This window comes from Protopterus annectens, chromosome 2.part2 (genome assembly GCF_019279795.1).
Source record: "Protopterus annectens isolate FY-2018-M chromosome 2.part2, PAN1.0, whole genome shotgun sequence".
Taxonomy (NCBI): Eukaryota; Metazoa; Chordata; order Ceratodontiformes; family Protopteridae; genus Protopterus; species Protopterus annectens.
The window spans coordinates 586,495,540-586,523,195 of record NC_056730.1 but is presented as its reverse complement, the minus strand read 5'-3'; positions in this window follow the sequence as shown (position 1 = coordinate 586,523,195).

The following is a 27,656-nucleotide window of genomic DNA, read 5'->3' as shown; positions in this document are numbered from 1 at the left end:
GCTAAGAATTTTTTACGTTGTACTGTTCATGAAACTTATAGCTTGGAATAAACATAAAAGTGGTAATGACTCAAATATTTCTCAGCTTATGCCTTCTCTTAAGTGTTAACATTTTACCTTCACTGTTGTTCATGCATGAATAAATATTTATGAACATTGCACTGAAGTTTGTTTTTGAAGTTTTTAGAAGTAGTTCTAATTAGTTATACTCTGGAATAAGAACTGATCAATTTTACAGGCAAACTGCTCAGATATTTTTATATTTTCTGCAAATCTATCACATACCATTTTATTTGACTAAGTCATTAATCGCTAGACAAGTAACAACAGGAATTATATATTCTTGCATGTACTTTTAAAGAAGGTCAATATTTTAAGATATATAACTGACAAACTGCAAACTGACTTAGATGAAAATCCCCAAATCACTCTTACATGCTATTTCTCTTACTGTATCACTCTTATGTGTTGTTTCTCTTACTGTGACATGTGGTAACAACTATGCTCTGCTATTTAACCTTCCCAAAAGCATTGTTTGCTTGTTTCTATATTTGTCTCATTTTTTTAACTAAGTAGTCCTACACTGAACTGATTTCTTTATACAGGAGAATTCCACAGAAATGTATTAACAAGATAATGACATATGGCACAGTTAATTACAGTAATTAATTACATATTGACCACTAGTCAGATTATGTATATTATCATATTTTACAGCACTTACACAATCAACTAATTAGACAGGTTGGGGTCATATTACTAGACAGAATATGATCGTGTGAAAGAAAAAAATGCTGAATAGACAATCTCTCAAGTCAGAATTGCAAGTATGCCAAAATGCTGAAACACCTCAAAATACCAAATGCTTTGGCATTCAGAATAAGTGTGTGCCTGTGTGTGTGTGTGTGTGTGTGTGTGTGTGTGTGTGTGTGTGTGTGTGTGTGTGTTCATTTTAGGGTTATGATTAGCATTAGATGTACTATAACATGTGTGTCTTTTTTATGCTAGGGTTATGGATAGGGTTATGGTTAGTGTTATGTTAGGGCTAGGGTTAGGGTTGAGATTATAGTTAGAGTTAATATATATGGGTAAGGTGGAGGGAGACAGGAAGCCCTAACCATAACCCTAACTTCAACCCTAACCATAATACTAACCATAAACCTATGACTGCAGACATCAAGTATTTTATTTTATTTGAGGAAATAAAAGTTTAGTTACTTTAATGTATAAGCTTGTTAACTGACTTATTTCTTCCTTTTAAACATGTTACACAAGGCTACATACATTCCTTTTACATAATCATTTAGCTATTAAGGTGTTCAGTCAAGCAAACTCATTGATTTCACCTCCTGTGTTTTCCTTCTGATTCTAGCAGTGCTTCCACAAAAAAATAATCCTGGTTACTGCATGTTCAGTTCCTACCCCCCACTAATACATTAGCTATTGCATGAGTGATGCCCATAGGAATCCATAACTTTATATTAGTGAGTAGTTTACATATATAGCAACAACATTTCCTTTATTTTTAGTATAATTCTAAATGCCCCATCACTGTGTCCCACTGAGGCTATCGCCCTCCCCCTTACTAATAACATTGTGATACAGGGAATGCTCTGATTATGTTCTAAAATCATGAAAAAAAATAGTGTTGTAAAACCAAATGAAATATGTAATAACCTAACAAGGACAAGCTCCTTATGTGAGGTTTTTACACAAACCTAGTTATCTGAGGAGCTTACTCTGCCATACAGATGGCAGCTACTGTAGAACCACACCGGAAACCTATTAAGGGCTTTGAAAGCTGTAACACACTTCAGACTGACATGCAAACAATACAGAGTAAATGTTTGGCAGAACAAACTGTCTAACATCTTTTGAAGTGATTGATTAGATGTGGAAGTCACTCTTGGCTGCTATTTAAGTAACCTCTTGAGGTGTGTTACAGCTTTTAAAGCTGTTAGACAGTTCACGCTGCTGCACTCTTTTTTTAAAAACTAGTAATTCACTGGAGTAGCAAAACCTTATCATGTATTACAAAGAATTATGATCAGTGGTCCAGCTATAACTGCAGAACTCACAATTCATTTCTCAGCATATAGCAGATTGGTTAATGATACGCGACCTGATTATAGACCTCTATATTATGGCTTTCTTGTGAATCATTTCAATGCCAACTAATAACTTTCAACCTGACCATACTGGCTGAAGATTTGCTGAGTGGAAACATGTGGTTGATACTATTTTAAAACATGTAATGTTCTGTTTCAATACTGTAATGTATGCACATTCATAACAAATAAAACTCACTGATTGAATTTATCATTTTTAGGTGAAAACACATACCGTGACATGGATATAACTATGGGGCCTAGTCCGGAAAGGTCTTTTTGGTAATGTCTAATCTGATAAAACTGATTGAATAAATAAAAGCAACAAATTAAATTATATTCACTTGAACAACCCTTATCTACCAAGGAAACCAGAGCACCACCTGTTTCTTCTTCTTCTTCTTCTTCTTCTTCATGTACTTCTGCCGAATGAGCTATAGTATTTTGTCCTATCCTAAGACTATAGCAAACCTTCATTCTGTATCTACTGCTTGTCACTTCTGTCCTCTTCCTATGTCTAAAATTTCTAAACCTGAGTAGAGGTGCATCCCCTGCTTTACAGATATCAAGGCCAGCTACAACCAGATTGGCCCCCCTTATGTGCCCTGCATGTTATAAATTAAAACAGGTCAGTGGAAGCCATGTTGAGGGATCAGGGCAGGCAATCTGATGTGCCCTTTCTCTGCAAGGAGTCACTAAATTCAGGGACAGTTTATATGCAGTGTATTGTGGTGTGTACTGGTGTCATTCTCAGCACTGTATCTTGTAGTAATGATGCTTCTAGTGTTACAGATTTCTCTCACATTGATGGAGTTGGCATATTTTCATGCCAACAGCAGACATTGGATTTTTGAGGCTGATACTGACATTGTTATATTCAATGTTGAAACTGATACTGACTTACTCACACTCTGTATCCTCATTCTCAGTGATTTAGATGTCAGTGCAATTTTAGCTATTGACACCAGTGTCAACGCAAATTACATCACAGTTCTGGTTCCCCTTGGTGTAGTATATTCCACCCACACTGCCAGTATATCTACCTGCAGATCAGCATGCCTCTGTGCTCTTGGCCATCTAGTCTGTCATTCCCTAGGAAGGTAGAGTGACCATAGCCCTGTAGAAGCCTCACAAGGAAATGCTGTTCACAAAAAATATATATTTTTTTCATCTTTCCCTGATCCAATGAAAAGGATGAAAAAGTCTAGGAAAGCCCCTTATAAGTTAAAGCATCTTAACCTGCCTTTGGAGTCTCCCCTGTAGAAGCTACAGATAACAAGGAAGGTGGTAACTCTACTACATCTTCCAATTACCCCACAATACAGAATTACTAAAGTAATGGAGGGAGCTGGCCACCAACTCCATACCTCAGCGCCCAGAGTTTCTCCATATGTAGATCAATAGTTGCAGCTCATCAAAGGATTCTGGGAGCCAAGGTCTTCCTGTATCTGGATGTCTGATGTCCATCTGTTTCACTGACTGAGGAGCTGCCAACTGCTGGGGAGTTCCTGCTTAGAACATTTCACTGTCTAGCAATCAAGGTGAACCTTCAGAAGTCTTAGTTGGCTCCATCTTAGCTGTTGACATTCATTGGCTGTCAGCTAGGCAATGTACATTACTGTGCACATCAACCACTGAAAAGGATGCTCTCTGTAGGTGCAAATTTCAAAGATTCTGACCTCAATTTCTGCTTCAGCTCAGGTGCACCTAAAGGCCCTTGGGTTGATGGCAGTAGAAAACCAAGTAGTACTTTATGTCAGAATTCATACAAGGGTGCTTCAGTGCAAAGTCAGAGTTCAGTAGTCTCAGACTTCAAACCCTATCTAGACATCCACATCAGGCAAACATCAGATTCAGTTGCAGATGGTGACAGAAATGATTACCCTCAGAAACCCAGTCTGATTACCTATGCTGAAAGCCTCAGTCACCACAGATGTATCTGCCTGTTGGGGGGAGGGGGGGACAATACAATAGTCTAAGGTATCTGGACAGTTTAAGGATCAAACCTCCTCATCAGCAAATTGAAAACGAGATCAGTTCTTCTATCATTGTCAACATTTCAAGGCTCCCTTTCTCACAGACTAATTGATATCAACTTTGGCAACACTGAAATGATTTTATCCATGAACAAACTAGGATAGATACATTTTTATCTTCTGAGAAGACATACACTTCTGGGATTGGGTCATTCAATCCAACCTCTTTCTGGTAGCTAATTCAAATTCCAGAGTTGGTCAATTCCGTTGCTTACAAAGAATTAGTGTCTTTTTTTACTTCACAAGTGGTTCATAAGTCTTTCCATAACTCACAAAGTACAGTACCAATTGGGTAAAACTGGCAAATGTAGCAACAATATTTCATTGACTCCTTCTTTAGGAAAATGCCACAGGATTGCCCTGGTCTGTAAGTGGTCAACTGGACTCTTATATGTTCTTCACCATTTCCTCTGATAACAAAGATCATCCAGAAAGCCACTCTGTACAAGGAAAAATCTTTCTCATAGCCGCTTACTGAATTCAGCAAATATTGTTCACCCTGATTCTGCTCTGTCTGTTGCAGAAGCCTATAAGGTTGCACACCTTCACTCCCTCATGTTCTCAGCTTAGTTTTTCAGTTTTCAGTAGTCTTTTTCTCATGAGTAGTAAAACCAGGCATAAAAAGACTAGTGAACTCATTTCTTTTGTGAGCAACTAGTAAACCAACAGACTCCTTTTCAACTACGTGCCTCTCTCGATTGGATTATTTTTCCTAGACCATTGATTTGTGGCTAGCTATTCCCCCATTAAAGTCCATCCTGAAGCTATTTCAGATCTTCACATAGAACAGGATTCATCTTTTGTGGCAGTGCTCAAGGTAAGTACATCCTTTTAAGGGCACATTCCTCCTACAACTCCCTATCTGGGATCTTCTGTTCCCTTTGGGTTGGTACTTTATGCTGCAAAACATCACTTTACCCACATCTAATCCTGCAGCATTAGCTGAATTAAAATTCCTCCCTTAGAAAACCTTCATTTCAGTGCCATTCACATCTGCCAAAAGAATGTCAGAGGTACCTGACCTCTCAGCTGATCCAGTATATTTGGTATTCCGTAAGGATATGGCAACTGTAAGAACTAACCCGTCATTCATGCCTAAAGTGAATAATATCTGTCCATTTATTTGCCTGTCTTCTTCCTTGAATATGATAAACACAAAGATTATCGACGCCATTGTATGGATGCACACTGACAACTCAGGTTTTTATATTGAGATAATTCAGGCTATTCACAAAGACAGATGATTATTTGCATAATTTTCAAGAGAAAACTTGGCCAAAAAGCATCCAAACTTACTCTGAGTGAATGATTGTCTGACTGACTGACTACAACCAATTTTGTCATAATAAACGTTGGTAGCCTTTTAGTTCAGTACCAAAGACCCATTCCACGAGAAGAGTCACTACATCTACAACTTTCTCCTAGAATTCATCAGTTACCAGGTCTTCCCCAACACCATTGTAAGACAGTTTAAACTGGATGTGATTTCCAGATTCAGCTCTTCCAGTGGTCCCACTGCTATTTAGCAGTGTCTCATAGGGATGCCTGCCCATGAGGATTTGTGTGGGACATTGTCTTGCTGTTATGGAGGATGAATCTGTTCTTATCAGATGTGAAACTTATGTACATATCATAGCAATATATCTGTAAGAGTATGTACATCATACATAATATATCTATTCCAATGCCATAGCTGGTCTACAGTTTATTCCTTTTCTTTCCTTTTCATTCTGATTTTTAGGCACTTTTCACCATGTCTCCTGAATATCTGGGGAGACTAAATACTAAAGTCTGCCAGCTGATGGAGAGGGTTAAGGCTGTGAGCTGTAGCTCCTGTGGTACAGGGTTTGATTCCCTCAGCCCTCAAATGCCTGCTGTGTGACTTTGAGTGAGTCACTTAATCAGTCATTGCCCCCAGGTCACCCCTCAAATGGGACTGTGTGTCCTGTGGGCCTACCTGGTTAACAAATTGGTGTAGTTATTTGAGGGGTGGGTTTGGTATGAGGGGGTAGGTTTGGCATAATGGTTAGCGTCTTCACCTCATGGACACAAGATACGGGGTTTGATTCTGACCTCAGTGCATTGGCTAGGCTTAAAATGGACCTTCAGGGCAGCTAGCCTAGTACTCACCCATGAACCTAAGTTAATTAAGGGATATAGTGGTAGGGGGATAAGCAGTGTAGGAAAGACTTATCTGCTGAACAGTCCTAATGCCTGCAGCATACGTTCTGCTGCTAGGGAGGATGGATCCAGATTTCTAGATCTTTTGTTATGTTAAATGCACATTTTTCATTTGTATAGTACACATTAAAATGCTGGCCAGCATGTACCTTGTTCAATAAAAGGGTATATTCTTTATTAATGCAGATCTTTCATAATTTAAGTGTATCACATTGATTACTTTTGTTTGGGTATTGTATGGTTCCGGAAATAAGAGTCTCTAAATCTCACATTTATACATTAAATTCAGTGTGAATACTATTTCCACAAACAAACAAACAACAACAATAAAAATAAATCCATGATAAGGGAATACTGGCATTTTTTTTTTCTGTAGGTGTTTAATCCTCCACACTACCCATATTTGGGTACCACAACTCCACACCTTCTTGTTACATTGAATGATAAACTCTGACACTGCAACATCTTGAAGAAAGAAAAATTAATCATCTTTAATAACTACCTCAGGTTGAACAGGGTACATTTGATCTATCTTTAATGATAAATGCTCATTATATATTGAGAGAATCACATTCATCAAATTGTCAACTTATTTGATAATAAATCAGGGACAAAGCCATAATAATGGAGATCAAAGACCTAAAATCAGAGAATATTTTTAAATATTACTCTAATGCATTTAGTTACTAGAATGATATGGCGGCTTTACCTCTCAACTGCCAGAATTTCACAAAATATCCAGATTTTTGCCTAATAATTTTGGTCTGTTACCTGTAAAATTTGTGTTTTTTTTTCTGGCAAATCATTGAAGATTTACTTCACTAAATAATGACCAATAACTGACATTCTGACGTCATGTCATTCAAAAAGTATATTCTAACACAAAACCTGTTATTCTAACAGCTTTCTAAATGTATAAGTCCAGTATTTAAAGTATGTCCCTGATTTTTGGCTTTTGTCCCCCATTATTTTGGACTGGTCCAGATTTCTTGAGCTTAGAGCTTAAAGGATGATACATATGTCGACAGCATTTACATCAACGTGTACGTCTGAAGTAAAAGTATAAAATTATAATGTCTGGCACTATTGACTGATCCTAATAATCAATGATGTACCAGAAAATCTAAAATTTTACTAGGGATAAGGCAGAATTGTGAAGCAAAAATTAGCTATACTCTGCAAAATCATGGAAAGTTTAGAGCTTGCAATAATTTTCCCTACAAAGAAAATCATTCAAAATGTGTACAGACTAAAACAACAAATTTATTTTATGTATTCATTGTCCAGCTGTGTCATCCTCATCTGATATTATATATTTTTATTACTGATAAATTATTTACAATTACTGCTGTGAAACATTTACCAGGTTACTGCATATTATTTAAAGTTTTGTACTAGACTTTTTTGCTCCTAACAAAGTTTGTTGCCCTTAAGTATCCCATAACCCCAACCAGAATGCACTTAAATAAGCGCATTTCTGCAACTCTTCATGCTAAGAGTCTTATACTTAGTAACACTCAAAGTCATGGCCTTCCATTAATAATCAGTTATTAGTATTTCCTAGAAAGTTTTTCTAAAGCCATAAGTCTGTAACAAATGGAATGTTTACATTTCTGAGTGCTGTACAGTTTCTCTCAGTGTGCTCTCTGAGTTCCCATTCTAAACCTTGCTAGAGACAAATGCACACCAATTATCTGCAGGTTTCATGTTGTACAGATTTTGGACATGACTCCTCCTTAGATGATCTGAGTTCTGTATGTGGCCCTGGCACTGGAAAACCCAGGCAAGGAGACATGGGAGTGAATATTCAACAGTGGAAAACAAGAAAGGTGTTGTCAGAGACCTGCAGCAAGATCTCCCCTAAAGGAAGACCTAAAAGCTTAGTTCTTGCAATGTGTAATTACAAGGAGTACAGTCCACCCCAGGAGTACTTATGCATCCCAGCTGGAATCATGAGTATGTAGTAGCATGCATTCATCCTGAATCCTATATAACGGTGTTGCACCACATGTTATGACTATTGAGAGATGCTAGGTTCACGTAAGTACCTCCTAACCACTGTGATGTTTACTAATTGATAAATGCACTTCATAATATTAAACAATAAAGAAACCAAGATGAGAGTTATCTCAAGTCATATTTTATTTCAAGACTGGCATGAGAACAACTACAGCTTTAGAAAAATAGCTTTCAGTAGCAATGACTTTCTTAAAAGGACATGGTCTGAATGAATACATACAATATCCCCGGATAATTGCCAGGATCACAAGCTATCACTTTCCTTTCCGGTATCGTAGCAAGCCAAGGACTAGTCCAGGCTGTGTCTGGTTTTAAATTCCTTGATACTTAAAGTTAGATGGAACACTATGGTGATTGCTTTGCTAATTTAGTTGGCCAGTCCACAAATGCTAAACATCCAGACAATTAAGAAAAACGTAAAAATGATTTCAGTCCTATAAACCTCCTATCTAAGCTAGCGTTATCTGGTAGCTGGCTTATAAATAACATGGTACATGAATCTGCAAAAATGGTAGTTTCCCCTCATATACTCTGTAAATGGTTTACGTGCAGACAATCCCAATAGCATGTTCTGTATCATAGTTAACCATATATATAGGTATGAAGCAGAATTGACTTAAACATAAATGAAAATCATTTTGTGCAAGAGGGAGTAAGCCCCCCTACACACATCTATTGTTGGGGATACATTTCACTCATACTCTGCTTATATATATATTTTGCTATTCCAAGATTGTACCACCTCAGTTAAAGGAAGTATTCAGTTCAATGAATTCTGTTTCATAGATATATTATGGTTAATTAGGATATCAAACTGTCTCCTTCATAAATGTTAGGTAGTTCCCCTGTTAACATCCTTCTTGTGCCGCCCCATGCTAATCTAGTTACTTCAGACTACAGCCCCCACTGCCATTCACATTTACTTGTCTTAGGCTGACCACTGAGATTAACTGTCTCAAAGGTCAGAAGTTTACACCCTTAGCCCACACCAATCACCTTACGAGAAATAGGAGCTTGAACTATGTACAAGATGGAGTTTAACATAATGGAGTTTAACATAATGTGCCCTCTAAAATATACCACAAATTTGTCAGTCTCTCACAGAAATAGTTACTTCTTGCCATGCCCTCTGCTTGAACACAGAGCTGCTTAGCTTAAAAAGATCACTACAACTCAGAGGTTAGCCAGTTCATTTGACACAAAGATATTTTACACAACATTTTATGAAAGCACAAGAGCATTTCATTATGGTACACATCTTTTTCCTGTTCATATTTGAATTGGAAATATATGTGGTCTGGCATTGTTTATTATTTATTTAGTTAAAAATCATGAAATATAAGCATCCCTATCTCGTATTAATATATTGGTTTCATGCCTCTTGACGTCTTAGTGCAAAAAAAAAAAATCAGGGCAAAGCCAAAAATAATGGTGGGAAAAAGGCCCAAAATAGGGGAAAATTTAAATATTTCTCTTATAAACTTAGAAAGTTGCTAGAATAACAGGTTTTATGTTAGCATTCTAAAGGATATGAAGGCTGAAACTCAACCAAACCAAAAATATGAGGCAAAAAATCTGGACATTCTCTGAAAATCTGGACAGTTGACAGGTATGATTGGTTTGCTTTGAGCAAAATGTGTCTTATTATTAATGTGCTATATTCTATTTTTTCAGAATGAGGTTTTATTAATGTCTTTCCTAACTGCAGCTAGTAATTTACTCTATATACGTGTCTTTTATTTTGGTTAGCTTTTCTATTAAGATTTTTTTCATTTCTAGGAGAAACTCTAATGGAGACATTTATAAAAATGTATTTGAAAGGTTCTCATAAGATACCCCATGCTGTTTCTCAAGAAAAAAAAAATGTATCTCAAAGATGTAGTTAATTTGCTTGTTATTTCATATATTACTTTATATAACTCTTGAGTAAAGTTATTAATCTTCTATCTGTGGTGTCAGAGACTGAGAGTGTCTAAATTAACAGTAGTCATACCACTCCAGGAAGTGAGTAGATATTATATTTTCTTTTTACTGCTGCTTCATTCATGTGTTAAGCTCTTTGTTTCTCTTCCACACTTGACTTCACTTTTAGGCACAGAGGAATGTACTCTAGTGTCCTAACACCCATTGCTAATGCTATCTGCTTCCTTTAGTCTATTACGGGAACACCTGCATACTCTCTTCTGCATCCAGGGCCACCTGCCTTACTACATTCCTGAGTAAATTCATAATGAAACTGAGGCCTGAAATCCCAGCCCTTATTCCACAGTACAGGTGAACATTTCTTATTTCACTTAAATAATAAGCTTCAAGGAGGTTTAGCTGATTGCTCTGTACAAAAAAGTACTAGTATTATCATTTAATTGCTATCCACAGCAAATACAGTGATATTTTTTAACAGATCTTCATTTATTTTTTATTTGTGAAATGCTACTTAGAGGAGAATGTCTTGTATTTTTTAGGTACAACCAACTTAGACTGCACAGCTTCCTTAAAGAATGCATCAGAAGCGTTGTGACAAGTAAAATTATGCTGTGAGATCCAGTGTTGGCATATTAAAGTCAATGTAAATGCATACATACATATATATATATATATATATATATATATATATATATATATATATATATATATATATATACGTATACACACACACACACACACACACACACACACACACACACACACACACATATATATATATATATATATATATATAGAGAGAGAGAGAGCGAGCGGGGGGGGGGGGTTCCATTTTAGTAATATTTTTTGTTAACATTAATTGCTAGTTCCTCAGTCTTATTAGTCCAGGTACAGAATAGTGGCTGGATTGGGCTAGGTCTATCCTGCAATACTATTTCAACAGCTTTAAGCAGAAGAGGATAGTAGACACTTTTTCATTTTTTTCCATTTTGCAAATAAGCAAAGTATCATCATAGCATGTGGATCAGTTCCCATCTGGTTCCATTATATTAATACTGTTAAAAGGTGCCAAGGGCACAAGAATCTGCCCATGCTGAATATGCACTTCATTGCTTCTGAGAGAGTGAGAGTGAGAGGAAAGAGACAATGGGGTATTTAGTACCCTGACACTGCCAGTGTCATACCCCATTACTCTGGCATGGGAATCCAGCTCCTATTCAAGTAGATTGCCACTTCTTTCTTTTCATGTTAAAGGACACTGAAAATAATGTGCAAGAATGCAAAGTTCCTGTAATCACTGCTGCACAGGTAAAAAACACACTCTCCAAAGCTAAGAACACAGCATCCATTGGACCTGACAACATCCCAGGCTGCATTCTACATGAACTACAGAACAAACTGGCACCCCACCTAAGTACCATGTTCAATCATAGCCTCACCTCAGGCTATGCCCACTGAATGGCAAACAGCGACAGTTATCCCACTCCACAAAGGGGGAGCCACCACAGACCATGGAAACTACCGCCCCATAGCCTGACGAACCTGACCTGCAAGGCTATGGAACATATCATCATGGAACTTATAAACAATGACATTGGTAATCTCCAAACTCAGGACCCCACCCAGTTCGGGTTTGTAAAAGGCAAATCATGTCTCCTAAACCTGATAGACTTCTTTGAAGTGGTCAACAAAGCTGTAGATGAGAGTAAGGTGGTTCACACAGCCTATCTAGATCTCGCCAAGGCTTTCGACACCATACCCCACTCTGGAATTATAGATAAATTCACTAAACTAGGTATAAATCCCTATGTCACAAGATGGGTTGCCAACTGGCTCACTGACAGAACCTACACTGTGAAAGTAGCAGACTCCAAATCCAACTTCAGACCAGTGACAAGTGGAGTACCACAGAGTTCAGTCCTGGGTCCTCTCCTGTTTGGTATCTACTTCTCTGAAGTACAGGCTAACACAGAAGGTCTTTGGCTAATGAAGTTCGCAAATGATTGCAAACTAGGAGCCATAATCAAAACTCCAAAAGATGTGGATATCCTACAAAAGGGCCTCACTGAGACAGATGCCTGGTGTCAAAGCCATGGCCTGAAGCTCAATGCCAAAAAGTGCATTGTCATCCCTTTTGGTAAAAACTGTGTACCCATGAACTACCACATAGGCAGCAGTCTACTTAACACTGAAAGTGTGATAAGAGACCTTGGAACACAGGTGAACAGTAGTCTCTCCTTTGATAATCACATCGCCACAGTAGTCAGGAAATCCTTCTACATGGCACACCTCATCCCAAAAGGTTTCTCATCCAGGAAAAAAGAGGTAATTGTTCCCCTCTACTCATCACTCATTAGACCCATTATAGAGTACAACATCCCTTTTGGTATGTACCTCACAAGACATCTACAACAACTGGAAAGGCCGCAAAAATACCTCACAAAGAGGATTACCGGCCTCAGATGCCCTACGCAGACTGTCTCAAAAAACTGCAGCTTTACTCCATTGCATATCGCCTACTCAAAGACGATCTCTGCCTAACAAATGTCAAACCCAGAGCTTTTGGGCATGCTCCACTTAAAGAAATCCCAATCCCTCCGAGCTACACGCTCTAGGGACCTAAACCTTGTCACCACAATAAACAGAACATGCTGGAGGGATAGATTCCTGTCCCAGGGACTTCCCATACTCTGGAACAAACTACCTATCTATATCAAACAAAGCTCCTCATTAGCACACTTCAAGAAAAATCTTGATGATTGGATGGGAAATAGGAAATTAACCCTGGGGATCACTTCTGTGGCTCTGCTCGACAGTGGCACAGGAAAACAATTTTCTTGGGTGGCGAAAGCCAAGGTACCTTTTGGCTAGGCTTATATAGGCCCTAGGGCAATAGCCTAGTACCTAGCTATGAAACTATGAACCTATGCATGATCACCATGTGTAAATAATGACCATTCGTATTACATTGCATTCACATTAACTTACTTCTACCTGTAAAACAACATGACATTTCTGAAATGTTGGACTGTTTTCAAAGCAGGTAAATGATTATTTCTGATACAAGCATTTAACAGTGGTCTCAACATACAGCAGCCACTGTGACATAATCAACTGGAATCTGTTGCCCCACTGGTACAGAAGCAAGGTTTGCACCTGAACTACTGGGGGCCCAGGTTCATCCAGCAGGCCTGATGTCAGAAGGCAGAATGAGAAAAAGGGAATAGTTGGCAATGTCTTCCCCATCATATCTGGAACCACCTGATGGAGTTGTAATAAATGCTGCAGCAATAGCATTCTCAGAGGATAGTGGCAGGATATCAGTTAGTGCACAACAACAAAAGGGGCACTTCTCCTCACAACAGATAAAAGCTTTGGACAAGTACTTGAGGCAACCTATCTACAAGAGCCATTTTTCATTTGATACTGACCAGAATGGGATGCGTGTTTGAGTTAAGAGAAAAAATACGCCCGGACCTACAGTAGGATGACTTTCCTCCTCAGTGCCCTGACCTAGTTCTAGCCATGTGATGATGAATCATTCAGGAAGGGATTATGAACAAAGAGCAGTACATGGGCGTCAGTCACAGTAACATTAGACTGGGAGCAAAAAATAAAAGATATGACACAAAACATAAGGTGGACTTTTACAATGCTGCTTTTGTAGTTCAGTATTAACATACCCATTTTAACATCTGTAGCATTCACTGTTTTACTTTCCTTTCCATTGGTTTTGCTGATTTCATATTTACAGATCTTAAAATCACAATTTAAGTCCTTTAAAAAATAAATACGGCTTTCTTATTGTAGCTTTAGCCGCAAAATTATATTTTCCTAACCCAGTCTTTTGTATTTGATTCTAGACGTGACATTTGCTTTTGTTTTTATCATTCACAGAGGCAGATGGAGCCTTATTTGCTTATCTGTCAGTTTGCAACAGTCAAATGAAGTATGTGTCCAAAATTCTTCCACAAGATGGATTTCATTTTCTAGCTGTTGTGGCAGCAGAGTAGAGCAAATGCCGCTGACTATACGAGATCTGCAGAAATGCAGAGATTTTCCTTCTGGTTTTGCTTATATCACAGCAGAAACAGAGTACCAGAGCAGAACTGGACCCCACTGCTTTGAATCTGTACCTTTGGGGATGTTACAGTAACAGTGATCAGTCAGAAGCCCACTTGTACCTAGTCTTGGCAGGTCCATAGAGATTTCAGATGATTATTTAACCTAGGACACATTTTTAAAGTAGCCTTACAATATAAACGTATGTTTCTTGTACAATGTGTTACATTTCTTTCAGTATTTATGCTTCCTGCTTATCATTCAAAATGGTTGTAGATGTATGTGTAATAATACTGAAAGAAACAGGTGACTGCAATATGATGCACCGAGTGACCAAAAATTTAAGTTAAGAAATGTTAAACCATTTTGCATGATATACTGTTTCATTTGTTTTTATTAGGCCAAGTGCAGGAAATGCAGTGACATCCTCAAAAGGAGAATGCAGGAGATTATTTTCTTTTTGTGTTTAAGTATTTCATACAAAAGATTATTTTCTTTTTATGCTTAAGTATTTCATCAAACTAACTGATGGATAGACTTTTAAATTGTCCATTTTATGAACTACTACACCATCCTGATGAGTACAATCTGTTATCTTAATAAGGGGGTTGGCATAATGGTTAAGGTGTTCACCTTACAGACACAAGGTGCAGGGTTCAATTCTCACATGGGGTAATTGGCTAGGCTTAAAAAATGGTCCACAGGGCCAGTTAGCCTAGTCCTCATCTATGAACCTATGAACCTATGGGAAAACCTGGCATTAGGGCTTCAAGATTTCAACAGAACAATGACCTGTTCAGACATTCAGGGACAGTAATACAGTGTTAGCAATAGGTTTACACAGGAATCATCAATGAAAGCTTCAACGAGCCTAAGGAATTCTGTGTGTAACTGCATGTTAGATATGGCAGAGAGAAGGGAATGGCATCTGCTAAGGATGTGAAAAAAGATTTCCATAAACCACAAATTGCATGTTAGTGTATCATAGAGGGATAACATTTGAGACACAAGTGTATGAGTATTAAAGAAAGCAAAAAAGTGCAACCTGTCAATTCCAGAGGTTAAAGCATTTAAATGTTTACCAACACAGAAACAACAGCACATGTAGAAATAATATGAGATTAAGAAAATTAGGGTTGTATTGCAAAACATTGAGCAGTATCATGGGGAGAATAGAAATACTCAGACTATGGTACGATAAAGCAATACTTTGCATAAATATTCCAAAAACCTCAGGTGTTACACACAGGCACACAGAGAATATATACTTTGTAATTGCAGTATAATGGATTACTTTGCTGTGGTGAGAAGACCTGAAAGCATTGGCATTTAATATATTAAGGCTTGGCAAGTCTGGGGTATTGGCTATGGAGTAGCAAAGGTAGGGGTCAGGGACAGAAGAGTGGGGGGAACCTACAGGAATTTTTAGTAATGGAGGGCAAACTTTTTTCTTTTCCTTTTTTGGGAGGTGATAATGGTAGAGTTGAATAGAAATAAATAATGGATGCTAGGGAAACTTAATTTTAGTTTTTTAGGGTTAGTGTGTAGATTTGTAAGGATGTGCAATGCTTAGTGGTAGGAGAGAGGCTGGGATTGCCTCTCCCACCTATATAATTCCTAGCTTGGCCTTAATATTTTTTTTTATGTATCATCCATTCTTACAAATCTATATGCAACACAGAGGACTGAACTTGATGCATGCTATAACAAAAAATACCAAAATCCACAACTAATCTACCATGCAGAGCCCACCACTGCCTGGCACTAAAGCAACTAAACTGGCTTCAGTTATCAAATTATCTAGCCTACACAAAATTATTTATAGCCCAAAAATAACACATAAACCAATCAACTGCCCATCACTACAGACTACTATCCCACACAACTCCTCCACCTAAGGATCTATGTTCTAGAAACAAATTCTTACTAATCACTAACAAATCAAACAGTGCAGGATAATCTCTTTAACTGACTTACTGTATGTCACCAAACATAGAAACTCCATCCCCTCTGGCTGCAAAACGGATAAACAATCTAAAGAACTTTAAAAACAACCTAAAACAACACTAGAATGCTTCCTATGTTCTTGCCGTCAACAATACTAGCAATTCCATATCATCCTCTCCACAAAAAGTATAAACATTAACCATTTTTTAATTATCTCCCATCTCAACAAACATATCTTCTTTAGTAGCATGCTAATTCTTCATCTTACTCTCTTTCACCTATTGTAAATTCTGCTGAAGGATTTGCGCTTCAGTACTTTTTATAGATGTATATACCTGTTTAAAGTTGCTTTCCAGTATTATGGTGCCTTAGCCTGTGGTAGGATTGCAGTAGTGACAGTATTGTAAATTATGCTCCAGGATTTCTGCTTCAGTACTTTTTATAGCCGTATAAACCTGCTAAAAGTTGCATTTCAGTGCCTTTGTGTTTACTTTGCTAATGTTTTTTTTCCTGCTATTATTTGGGTCTGCCCTACTTCCACTGAGACATTAAGATAAACGTTTCTGAAATCCTAACCACAGCTCTTGAGCTCCAGTATTGGCTTTATTTGATTGGATCCCTCTCTAACAAGTCTGCTAGATTTAGCATAGAGCTATATCCACCCAGCATTTTTTGTCCAAGACACTGAAAGGTGTGAGATACACGCTTTTTATCTAAAAACAGAGTGCAGAGGATTAGTCCAGATAAAATCACTTTAGCTATCTGATCTAGGAGACTCCCTTTCTGATACCCTCCTTGTAGGACTAATAAATACTCTTTGTTGAAGTTACAGGTAGTTTATTCAGTGAAGTAGATAGATGGAAGAATGTTCTTGCTCTAATGGATGGATGTTCTCATCCTAATGGTTTCATCAAAAGAGAAGAAACAAAGCTTTTATATAAATTCTGCTTAAATATTTTAAGTTGTACATATATTGACCTGCGTGGTGATACTTTTTTATACTCCTCTTTTTCTCCATGGTTTTATCTGTTTTCATTTTATTAGTTTGATCCTGGACCTGCATGTAAAAGGTAGCTCTTTTTATTTTGAACCCAGTCTGGGGCTTCAGTCTTGTAGCTTCTTTCATAGCTGTATCAGGACTGTGATCTACTGCAAGATTTGAGCCTCATTTAGTCATCTATTACAGCATTACTGGTAAATTTCTGCATAGTCTGGTGCCTTAGTCTCTGGTAGGATTGTGGTAGTAGCAGTATTGTGAATTCTGCTCCAGGATTTGGGCTTCGGTACTTTTTATAGCTGTATACATCTGATTAAAGCTGCATTGCAGTGCCTTTCCTTTTACCCTGCTACTGATTTTCCCCTTTTCTTTGAGTCTGCCCCACCCCTCACTGAAACATTAAGCTAAAATTTTCTGAAATTCTAACCATTGGACTAAAGCTTTCTGGCTTCCGCCCCTTATGGTAATCTGGCTTCCAAAGTCCCTCTTTCCCTTCTGTCATTGATTTTGTCTGTTCTGTAACCGATTTAAGTACTTTCCCACCCATTGTTTTGCATATATCCATAATACTAAGTGCCCACTCAGCAAACCAGTATTGCACTTGAGTAAACTCCCCTTCTACAAATTCTCTCCTGCTCATTTTCCCAAAACTCCCATTTGCTTGTCATCCTTGCCCCACTCTGAAGGGGTCCTGAGTTAATCCTGCTCCATCCTTGGTAGATAAAGAGATTTATTTTACTGTTTCATACTTTAGTTAACTGTTGATACTGTTTTATTTTTTGTTTTATTTATTGTTTTTGCCTTTACATCATTCTAAAGGTCCCTAATACTTGAAATTGCTTGTCAGGGCAGTTTGTTTATGTTGTTTTGTTGTAGCATTACACTTGCAAGCAATATTTCTTGGTGTTATTACATCAAGAGATTAGCAGTGCCCTGTACAGACAAAAATATCCAGAAAGTTAATTTTATGTATAAAACTTCCCTTATAACTGAAACCTGTAACTTAGTGTGGCTTAAAGTAAGCCCCTGCAGAGTGATGAGCTTAAAGCAGGTCATTTGCACATTAATCAGCACTATTATCAAATCTTAGCACAGTCTAACCTAGTCTAGTGCCAAACCCCAGAGACCTTTGTATAACCCAGTTAATGACATATGGTAATCCACCAAATACAGGTATGGACAACATGGATATACAATTTCCAAATGTCACCATAGCCAAATGGGTAGATATGGGCATCTTGAGACAATGTAGTAATTGTCTCACATTCACAGACAATCATTTAAACCCAAAAGAAACAAATACAGTATGTGAGAGATGCATGTACACAGTTTGACTGGAGGTAAAAATCTCACATACAAACAAGGTTGTCAAGAACACACACACAACATCCACCACACATAGTGTCCATCACACATATAAACCAACCTATGCTGAGGCACTAAAAAGCAATCTTCCCAAACCTTAAAAACCTCCTAAGCCTATAATCCACAATGTCTACCCTCAACAATCACTAAAGCACTAACCAAAAGCAACACCAAACACCACACGTACTCCTACACCAAGTCAAATATGAAGAACAAAGCCCATGAGGCAAGCAAATGCATTACTCAAGACTCTTGTGATAGGGGACTCCATTGTATGACACACAAATGCCCCACTCACCAGACTGAACAAGAAAATAGCAGTTAGTTGCTTAAATGGAGCCAAGATCTGCCAAGTTGCACACCAACTCAAGTCACTACACCACAGGAACCGGTATGATTCTGTTGTAGTCCATGTTGAAGTTAGGGTCCTGAGACATGCTTCCCTGGACTATATGAAGAGACACATTGTTGATTTCTCTGACTATGTGTCTCAGGCAGGTATGTGCTTTGCATTGAGCAGTTTTCTACCTTTGCCAAGGATAATACCACAGTATGAACAAAAGATGATTGACTTCAATAATTCTCTTAGTTTCTAATGTCTTTCCAGGTGGGGATTCAATATTTGTCAGCATGGGACGACATGGTTAACAGACCACATTGCTTTATATAGGATGGTCAGAACCTGTCTCCCCAATGTTTCTGAATATTGGCTAAATATTTATCCACCCACTTAGAGCTTTTTTTAATCAATGCCAAGCAGACAAACCTACTGACATAGCAAATAAAACCCATAGAAACCTAAAGGCATTACTTCCCAATGCTAGGAGCATAAACAAGCTTAAACAAGAAACTCCACACTCTAAAAGCTCTCCTCACTCTGGAGATCTAAATCCACAGAAAGTATTCTAGCAGTGCAAGACTTCAGTGCCTTCCACTCATTTAGACCATCAGCTGCATAGACAGGTACAAACGGTGGAGCAGTCACAATCTATTTATTTATTTTATTTTACATTTGTTAACCGAGAAAGTCCGACTAGCTACAGGTCCATTTTCAGCAGAGGCCCAGGGAGAAAAGCTCCACATGTGCATAGATACAGAAGACTTAACAGTTTCATTTTTTTATACAATTACATATTCTCTTCAAGGTTACAGCAATGCCCTAATTCTAATGACTAGTGACTGTGCCTTATTTATTTATTTATTTATTTATTTATTATTAGAAACAAACATAACTCTTATGTTAGTTAAACAGGATGATGCCCTGGAAATTATCCATGTGTTAATCACCATAGTCAAAGTCCCGTATCATATTCTAGCAAACTATAGGTCAGCCTCTGTGTCATAGAATCCCATAGCTCATACCTAGACCTACTGGAGACATGAGAGACTTTACCTTCCCCTTTATAGTGTAGGAAACATACAGTGCCTCATACTTGCAGGCACAATGATTCCTGGAATATATTAACACAAATCCCTTGACCAAATAATGGGCACACCCACCAGAGGTTTAAACACATTGGATCTGGTACTCAACAATATGGGAGAGCACTGCACCCTAACCCCTCCCCACGTCACATCCTCAGTGGTGAGGTCAGACCACAAAGCTGTCACATTCAAACTTAGTAAGCCCAACAAACCCTGCAATAATTCAGAACTATTCCAAAGCAAACTGCATCCTATTAAGTTATAGTTTGTCAAAATTCAATTCCCCTCCCAACTCTGAGTTTACAGCAGCTTATGAGGAATTGTCCACAATGACCCTTGTACAACCATGTAAACGGCTGTATAGAGATGGATGTACCTACTAGAAATAAGCCCAAATCAAGCTATAAAAACAAACATCACTGGTGGAATCCTAACCTTAATAGGATATATAACAAAAGGACAAAAAAGAATGACTAAAATCAGGAAGAGCATCTCCCATAATGATAGCAGCTCTTTAATTAAACTAAACAGGAAACTAAAAGGACTAATTAAGTCCATCTAGGCCAATTATGAGGTCATGATAGCTTGACAGGCTAAAGACAACCACAAAGCCTTCTACAGCTATGTCTGAAGCCTCAAAGACAGCACACATCAGTGTGCCAAGCTGGTGGTCAGTGGTGCCACCTTCACTGAGCAGAGTGACATAGTGAATTTGCTAACAAATTCAGCTCAAGGCAGGGGAAAATGGTGTATACCACCTACCTAGACCTGGCTAAGGCATTTGATACAATACAATACACCACTTGGATATAGTTGACAAACTCACTTAACTGGTCATAAACCCCTACATAACTCACTGGATTGCCAACTGGCTCACAGACTGAACTCAAGAATGCAGTATTGGTGATCACACCTTCACTAAGAGAATGGTCACCAGTGGGGTACCTCAGGACTCTGCGCTGAGACTGCTCTTATTTGGCATCTTCTTCTCAGAGATAAAGGCTAATGTCAAGGACCTTTGGCTGACCAAGTTCACAAATGACTACAGATTGGGAGCTATCATAGATTCCCCCATGACACAAAGATCTTACAAGAGGGTCTAACACAAAAAAATGTAAAAAAAAAATATGTATTAAATTCTGAATATAGTGGTTGTTGGTCCCGTTATCAGAGATTTTTAGATGATATATGTATTTTTGGAGTGACACAGTGGAAAAGTTACAAGAGTTTTTGAATTATTTGGATATCACCATCTCCTTTTTGGAGTTTACCAGCTCGATAAATAAAGATAGGCTTTATTTTTTGGACGTGAGTTTGTTTAAGATAGGCAAGGGTATTAAGTCAAAAATATTTCGAAAAGACTTTTTCAAATTCATACCTTCATTTCTCGAGTGCCCATCCCTATATACAGAAAAAGAACATTTATAAGGGGCAGTTAATTCATGCATCCAGGATGACTTCCTTGGATGTTGACTTTTTATCTGAATGTGATTTTATTGAGAGTTTATTTATTCAAAGGGGTTACCCGAGGGAATTATTGGTTGACATTCGTACCTATGTAAGCAATTTACGTCCTGTTAGGTAATACCCATTGTTGGGTAAAGGGCTGGATACAAACCAACACTGTTTAAGGGACCCTGATCCCTTGGTTTATTCAAGAGCCCTTACCTTAGATTTTAATTTAGATTCAAAGATGATAGTGGACATGATAGTAAAGGAATGGAACATGTTTACTTCACTTACTGACCTTAAAGGTATTAAGAAGGGACCCCATAAGATTAGTTATAAGAGGGGCAAAAATTTGAAAGACCTGTTTGAGAGTAGTAGTTCATTGAAGTCTGGTAATACTAAGAGAAAAGGTACCTATAAATGTGGATCATGTACACAGTGTACCTTTATTTCCAATACAGATCGAGTCTTTTTAAAAAGTAGGAACAAATGGGTGTATGCTAAATGTTTCAGTAACTGCAACACTAGTGCTTTAGTATATTTAGTGATTTGTAAGACCTGCGATGCCTTTTATGTGGGCAAAACCAAACGAAAATTAAAGAGACGTATATATGAGCATATTTATGACGTTAGGAAAGGCAATGTCAACAATGCTTTATATAAACATTCTTAGGATTGCCCAAGGGCATTGTATGAGTTTTTTGAGGGGTGGTGCCTGAGAGACTGTTATAGAGTATAGGGAATTATTGTGGCAGATTACCCTAGATGCAGGCAGGACCCCCCAGTTAAATGAAAACATCTCAATAGCACCTCTACTAAAACTCAGCTCTGCTAAGCTATAATGTATTATGCATTTTTTATAAACATTTTTTATGAACATTTTTATATATATTATTATGATATTCTATTTTAGGTATAGATGCTTTATATTTTAGTGAAGGGATGAATTGGTTTTAGCTTTCATTATTACATAAACCAATTTTTTTATGGTTTGTAATTATGACATTTGTACACTAGGTGGCAATGTTCTGTACTTTTGTTTGTCTTTCTTAAAATGTTTTAAAATTTTATTAGGCAATTGTATTGGCTATTTAATGATTAAGGGAATTATTTAATGGGCTCTAGCTATGTAATTAACTATTCTGATGAAGTTCCTGTGAATGAAAACGTATTTGGAGTGTTGTCAGAGTTTTGGAGTGTTGTCTGCTTTTAATCTGTGGCATTAAACCTTGGTGGAATCTGTGACCTGGTGTGCTTCCTTCCAGCCTTTTTCTACCTTTGTTTTGGTGGCTATTGTGGTTGGAATCCCCGTTTTTTAACTTTTGTTTATAGTTGACAAACTCACTTAACTGGTCATAAACCCCTACATAACTCACTGGATTGCCACCTGGCTCACAGACTGAACCCAAGAATGCAGTATTGGTGATCCCACCTTCACTAAGAGAATGGTCACCAGTGGGGTACCTCAGGACTCTGTGCTGGGAATGCTCTTATTTGGCATCTTCTTCTCAGAGGTAAAGGCTAATATCAAGGGCCTCTGGCTGACCAAGTTCACAAATGACTGCAAATTGGAAGCTATCATAGATTCCCCTATGACACAAAGATCTTACAAGAGGGTCTAACACAGACAAATGACTGCTGCCAAAGTCATGGACTAGAACCCAGTGCCAAGAAATGCATTATAGTGCCTTTTGGTAAAACTTCCACCCAGGCTAATTACTCTCTCCAAGGTAGTATGTTGCCCAACTTATAATTAAGGGCATGGCATCCAGGTCCAAGGAAGTCATAGTGCCACTTTATTTGGCCCTTATCAGCTACATCATTGAGTATAATGCCCCCTTTGGCATGTATTTGACCAGACATATGCAGCAATTGGAATGCCCACAAAGGTTAGTTACCAGGAGAATCCATTGCATAAACACATTGTCCTATATGGATTTTCTTAAAATCCTTTCTCTGTACTCTATCTCCTACTGGTTACTGACAGGCAATCTATACCCGGCATGCAAGGCATCCTTAGATACAGCTCTGGTGGACTTTTTGCATATTCACAAAATGAACAGCATCAGAACAACTAGATTCAATGATTTAAATATTTAAATTTGTGACATAAATAAGAAATATTGTTGAGATAGATATGTGTCTCAGAGGATCCCCATGCTCTGGAACAGGTTCCCCATCCATGTGAAGCAGAGTCTATCCCTAACCCTATATACATGTAACTTTTAATGGATGGGAAATAGGAAATTCACTCCTAGTCTGGCCCCCATGTCTCTGTTAGATAGAAGCATACAGTAATGCCCACATTAGCACACCTCCCCATCATAACCTTTAGAAACTTTCTAACTAACATACCCCCTCCTAACAAACACCCATGATGCATAGGAACATAATTGGGTTGGATTGCATGGCTAGGCTTATAAAGGCCCTGATGGTCATTAGCTCAGTATAAAGCTATAAAGCTATCTGCATTCTCTGAACATTACAGTCTGCTAACCTGCTCTTCTTCCCCATGGCAAAATGAACTGCTTTTCCTTCGTCATTATGCTCTGTAAAGATTCTCTGTCTCTGCCCAGTTACCTCCCACTCGAATTTTGCATTGCTTTTGTTTCTTATTTTCTTCCTTTTTTTCATTTTCTGTTATTTCGTCTCTCTGTTATCATAAAGTTAAATACTACTACCATTTCCACTTATGGGTCAGCCTCTGTTGCTTTACATTTTTTTATTATTTTTTTGAGAATTAGTTCCCTGCTTTATTCAGGGTGTAAATATTCCCAGTTATTCATTTTCTGCCTTCAATTCTTCCCTGCCACATTAACCATCTTCCAACTCTGCTTTTACACTATTTTTCTTTTACCCTGCCTAGACTTTGCATAATACCATCATCCGTCTTCCCTCCTCCTTTCAAGTGCTTCTTTGTTTTATCCCTGGGAAGTCCCTTGTTACTAGTTTCTTGGCATCTATTACCTTTTAGTTTAGCTTCTTGCAAGAGCTCTATATCAATGTGTTCCTTTGCACACCTTTTAACTATTCTTGCCGTCTTAACGGCTTTGATAATCTCCCTGTGTTTCATGTAATAAACTTCAATCCTTAATTCCTGTAAAGGGAAGAAAGAAAATATGTTAATCAATCCTTATGGCAAGGGAGATATGGATAAGGTATGTAGGTGAATGTATCATTTTGGAAGTAGCATCATTTGTTTAACATCTACTGTTTGTTAGTAATGCAACAACAGTCAGTGAAGTTGAAAAATTCATGGGCTTTCACCTGTTCTTTTTTCATAATAACAATATTTTCATAGGTTCATAGGTTCATACTAGGCTATCTGCCCTAGGGCATTTGTAAGCCTAGCCAGGGTGTGTTTGGCTTTCGCCACCCATTTTAAATGAGTTTTACTATGCCCTTTTTCAAGGTTAGTTTACTGTGCCTCTGTCTAACAGTGACACAGAAGTGATCCCCGGGGTAAACCTACGATCTCCCATCCACTGGTTAAGATTCCTCTTAAAGAGAGTCAATGAGGGACTCTGCCTAACTTGGACAGGGATTCTATTCCAGAGTGAAGGGAGCCTCTGGGTTATGAATTTGTCCCTCCAGCATGTCCTATTTATTTCTGTGCTGAGGTTCAAGTCCCTCGAGCGTGTAGCTCGAAGGGATTTGGATTTTCTGAGGTGAAGCATGTCTATCAATTCCGGTTTGGACATGGCCTTATACGTCAGGCACAGATCGCCTCTAAGTAGGCGGTATGCAACTGAGTAGAGCTGGAGTTTCTTTAACCAAGCAGCATATGGCATCTGTTTGAGCCCTTTGATCCTCTTGGTGAGGTACTTTTGGGGTCATTCTAATACTGCAGGTGTCGGGTAAGGTACATCCCGAATGGGGCATTGTATTCAATTATGGGCCTGATGAGGGATGAGTAAAGAGACACGATGACCTCCCTTGATCTAGATGTGAATCCCTTCATGATAAGGTGGGCTATATAGAAGGTTTTTCTAACCACTTTGGCCACGTGATTGTCAAATAAGAGATTGCTATCAACTTGGGTCCCCAGGTCCCTAATTACTTCTTCCATACTTACCCGTGTTGGCCTGTACCTCCGAGAAATATATACAGAACAAGAGAGGTCCCAGGACTGAACCTTGTGGGATGCCGCTTGTGACTGGTTTGGAGTCTGACATGGCTCCAGCAATTCTGACCATGTGTGTTCTGTCCTTGAGCCAGTTTGCAACCCATCTAATGACATGGGGTTTATATTTAAGCTGGAGAGCTTATCTATGATGCCCGAGTGGGGTATTGTATCGAATGCTTTTGCAAGGTCCAGGTAGGCTGTGTGGACCACCTTCCCCTCGTCAATGGCCTTGGTGACTGATTCAAAGAAATCGACCAGGTTTAAGAGGCAGGATCTACCCTTAACAAAGCCAAATTGGGTAGGATCCAGTGTCTGTAGGTCCCCAATATCTTTATTTATGAGTTCCATGATGATCCTCTCCATAGCCTTGCAGACCAAGCTTGTCAGGCTTATGGGGCGATAGTTACCAGGGTCCATTGAGGCACCACCTTTGTGGAGAGGGACCACTGTTGCTGTACGCCATTCTTTGGGTACATATCCTGTAGTAAGGCTGAAGTTGAACAGTAGCTTTATGTTGGGGTTCAGCTCTTCTTGGAGTTCATGTAGGACACAGCCCGGGACACCGTCTGGTCCCATTGATGCTGTGTTTTTTGCTTTGGAGAGGGTGGCTCTTACCTGAGCATCTGAGATGTCAGGGGGGCAGCACTCTGCTGGGATAGATATTTGCTCTTTTGGGGGGGAGAAGTTTGCACTGAACCTGTCAGCCAGAATGGTGGCAATGTCTGTGGGTTCAGTGTATTTTTTGTCATTTTGGACTAACATTGAGCATATCTGGGAGTTACCACCCAGGTTCCTAACATAACTAAAGAAAGCCTTGTGATTATCTTTAGTGTCCTGTGCAATTTTAGATGATTTTATGAGGGACCGTAGTTTTTTTGCTAATACTGATCAGAGATGCCTTCCCTTTTAAGGATTTTGCTCTATCATGTAGTAGCTTCCTTCTTCTATTGTATAGTTTATTTATGGCTGGTGTCCACCAGGCAGGACACCTGCCTTTGAGGGATTGGGTCTTGGTTTTATATGGGATTGCATGATCCATGCATTCCTGAAGGTGTCCATAGAATGCGTTTATAAAGGATTCTGCTGTTTGGGCCGTATTTTCCACTGGCCCGGGGGCTTTGAAGGATTCCACCTCGGTTTTGAGGAGTGTGAAGTTTGCTTTAGAGAAGTTTTTCACTGTGGTTTTTTGGGCAGGGGGTGGGGTCGGGATGTGGATATCCAGTGAGATTAATTTATGGTCCGATCTTACCAGTGAGGGATATACCACAGGTCTGGAGCATAGAGTCCCCATGTTGGTGATGATCAGGTCCAGTATGTTTTCCCCTCTTGTGGGAGTGGTGACAATTTGTTCCATAGCATTTGAGTTTATAAATTCTAGGAACCTTTGGACTAAGGTGTTAGGGCTTGAGTAGTGCTCCCAGTCTATGTTTGGGTAGTTGAAATTGCCCAATATAATGGTGTTTGGAGAGACCTTCATATTTTCCAGTGTTTTCAGGAAAGCCGAGTGGGGTTCCTGAGTTTGGGAGGGTGGTCTGTAGCAGGCTATAAACTGAAAGACAGTTTTACCCACTGTTAGTTGCACATGGATAGTCTCCGATGTTTCGTGCTGTGCCACCAACCTGGAGGTGTGGGTATCTTTGATGAATATTGATACTCCCCCTCCTTTTGTGGTTCGGTCCAAGTTTTGGGGCCTAAAAGTATGGTATGAGGTATAACCTGGTAGTGCTGGGGTGCTCTCGGGAGCCTTGAACCAGGTTTCTGTTACTGCACAGATATCGATGTTCTCCATGCTGAGGAGAGTTTCGAGTGCGTGCATCTTGAGGTTTAGACTTCTGGCATTGAGTAGCATTACCCTTAGTTTCTTTTTCTTTGTGATATCCATGGAGGTGGGTTTGTCTTTTGAGCCTTGCCTAAAAAAGGCACTATGGGGGTGGCAAGAGCCTTTGCCAATATCCGAAAGCCCAGGGGTGACAGGTGCAAGCCGTCCCTAGCGAAGAAACGTGGCTTGTCGAGCATGT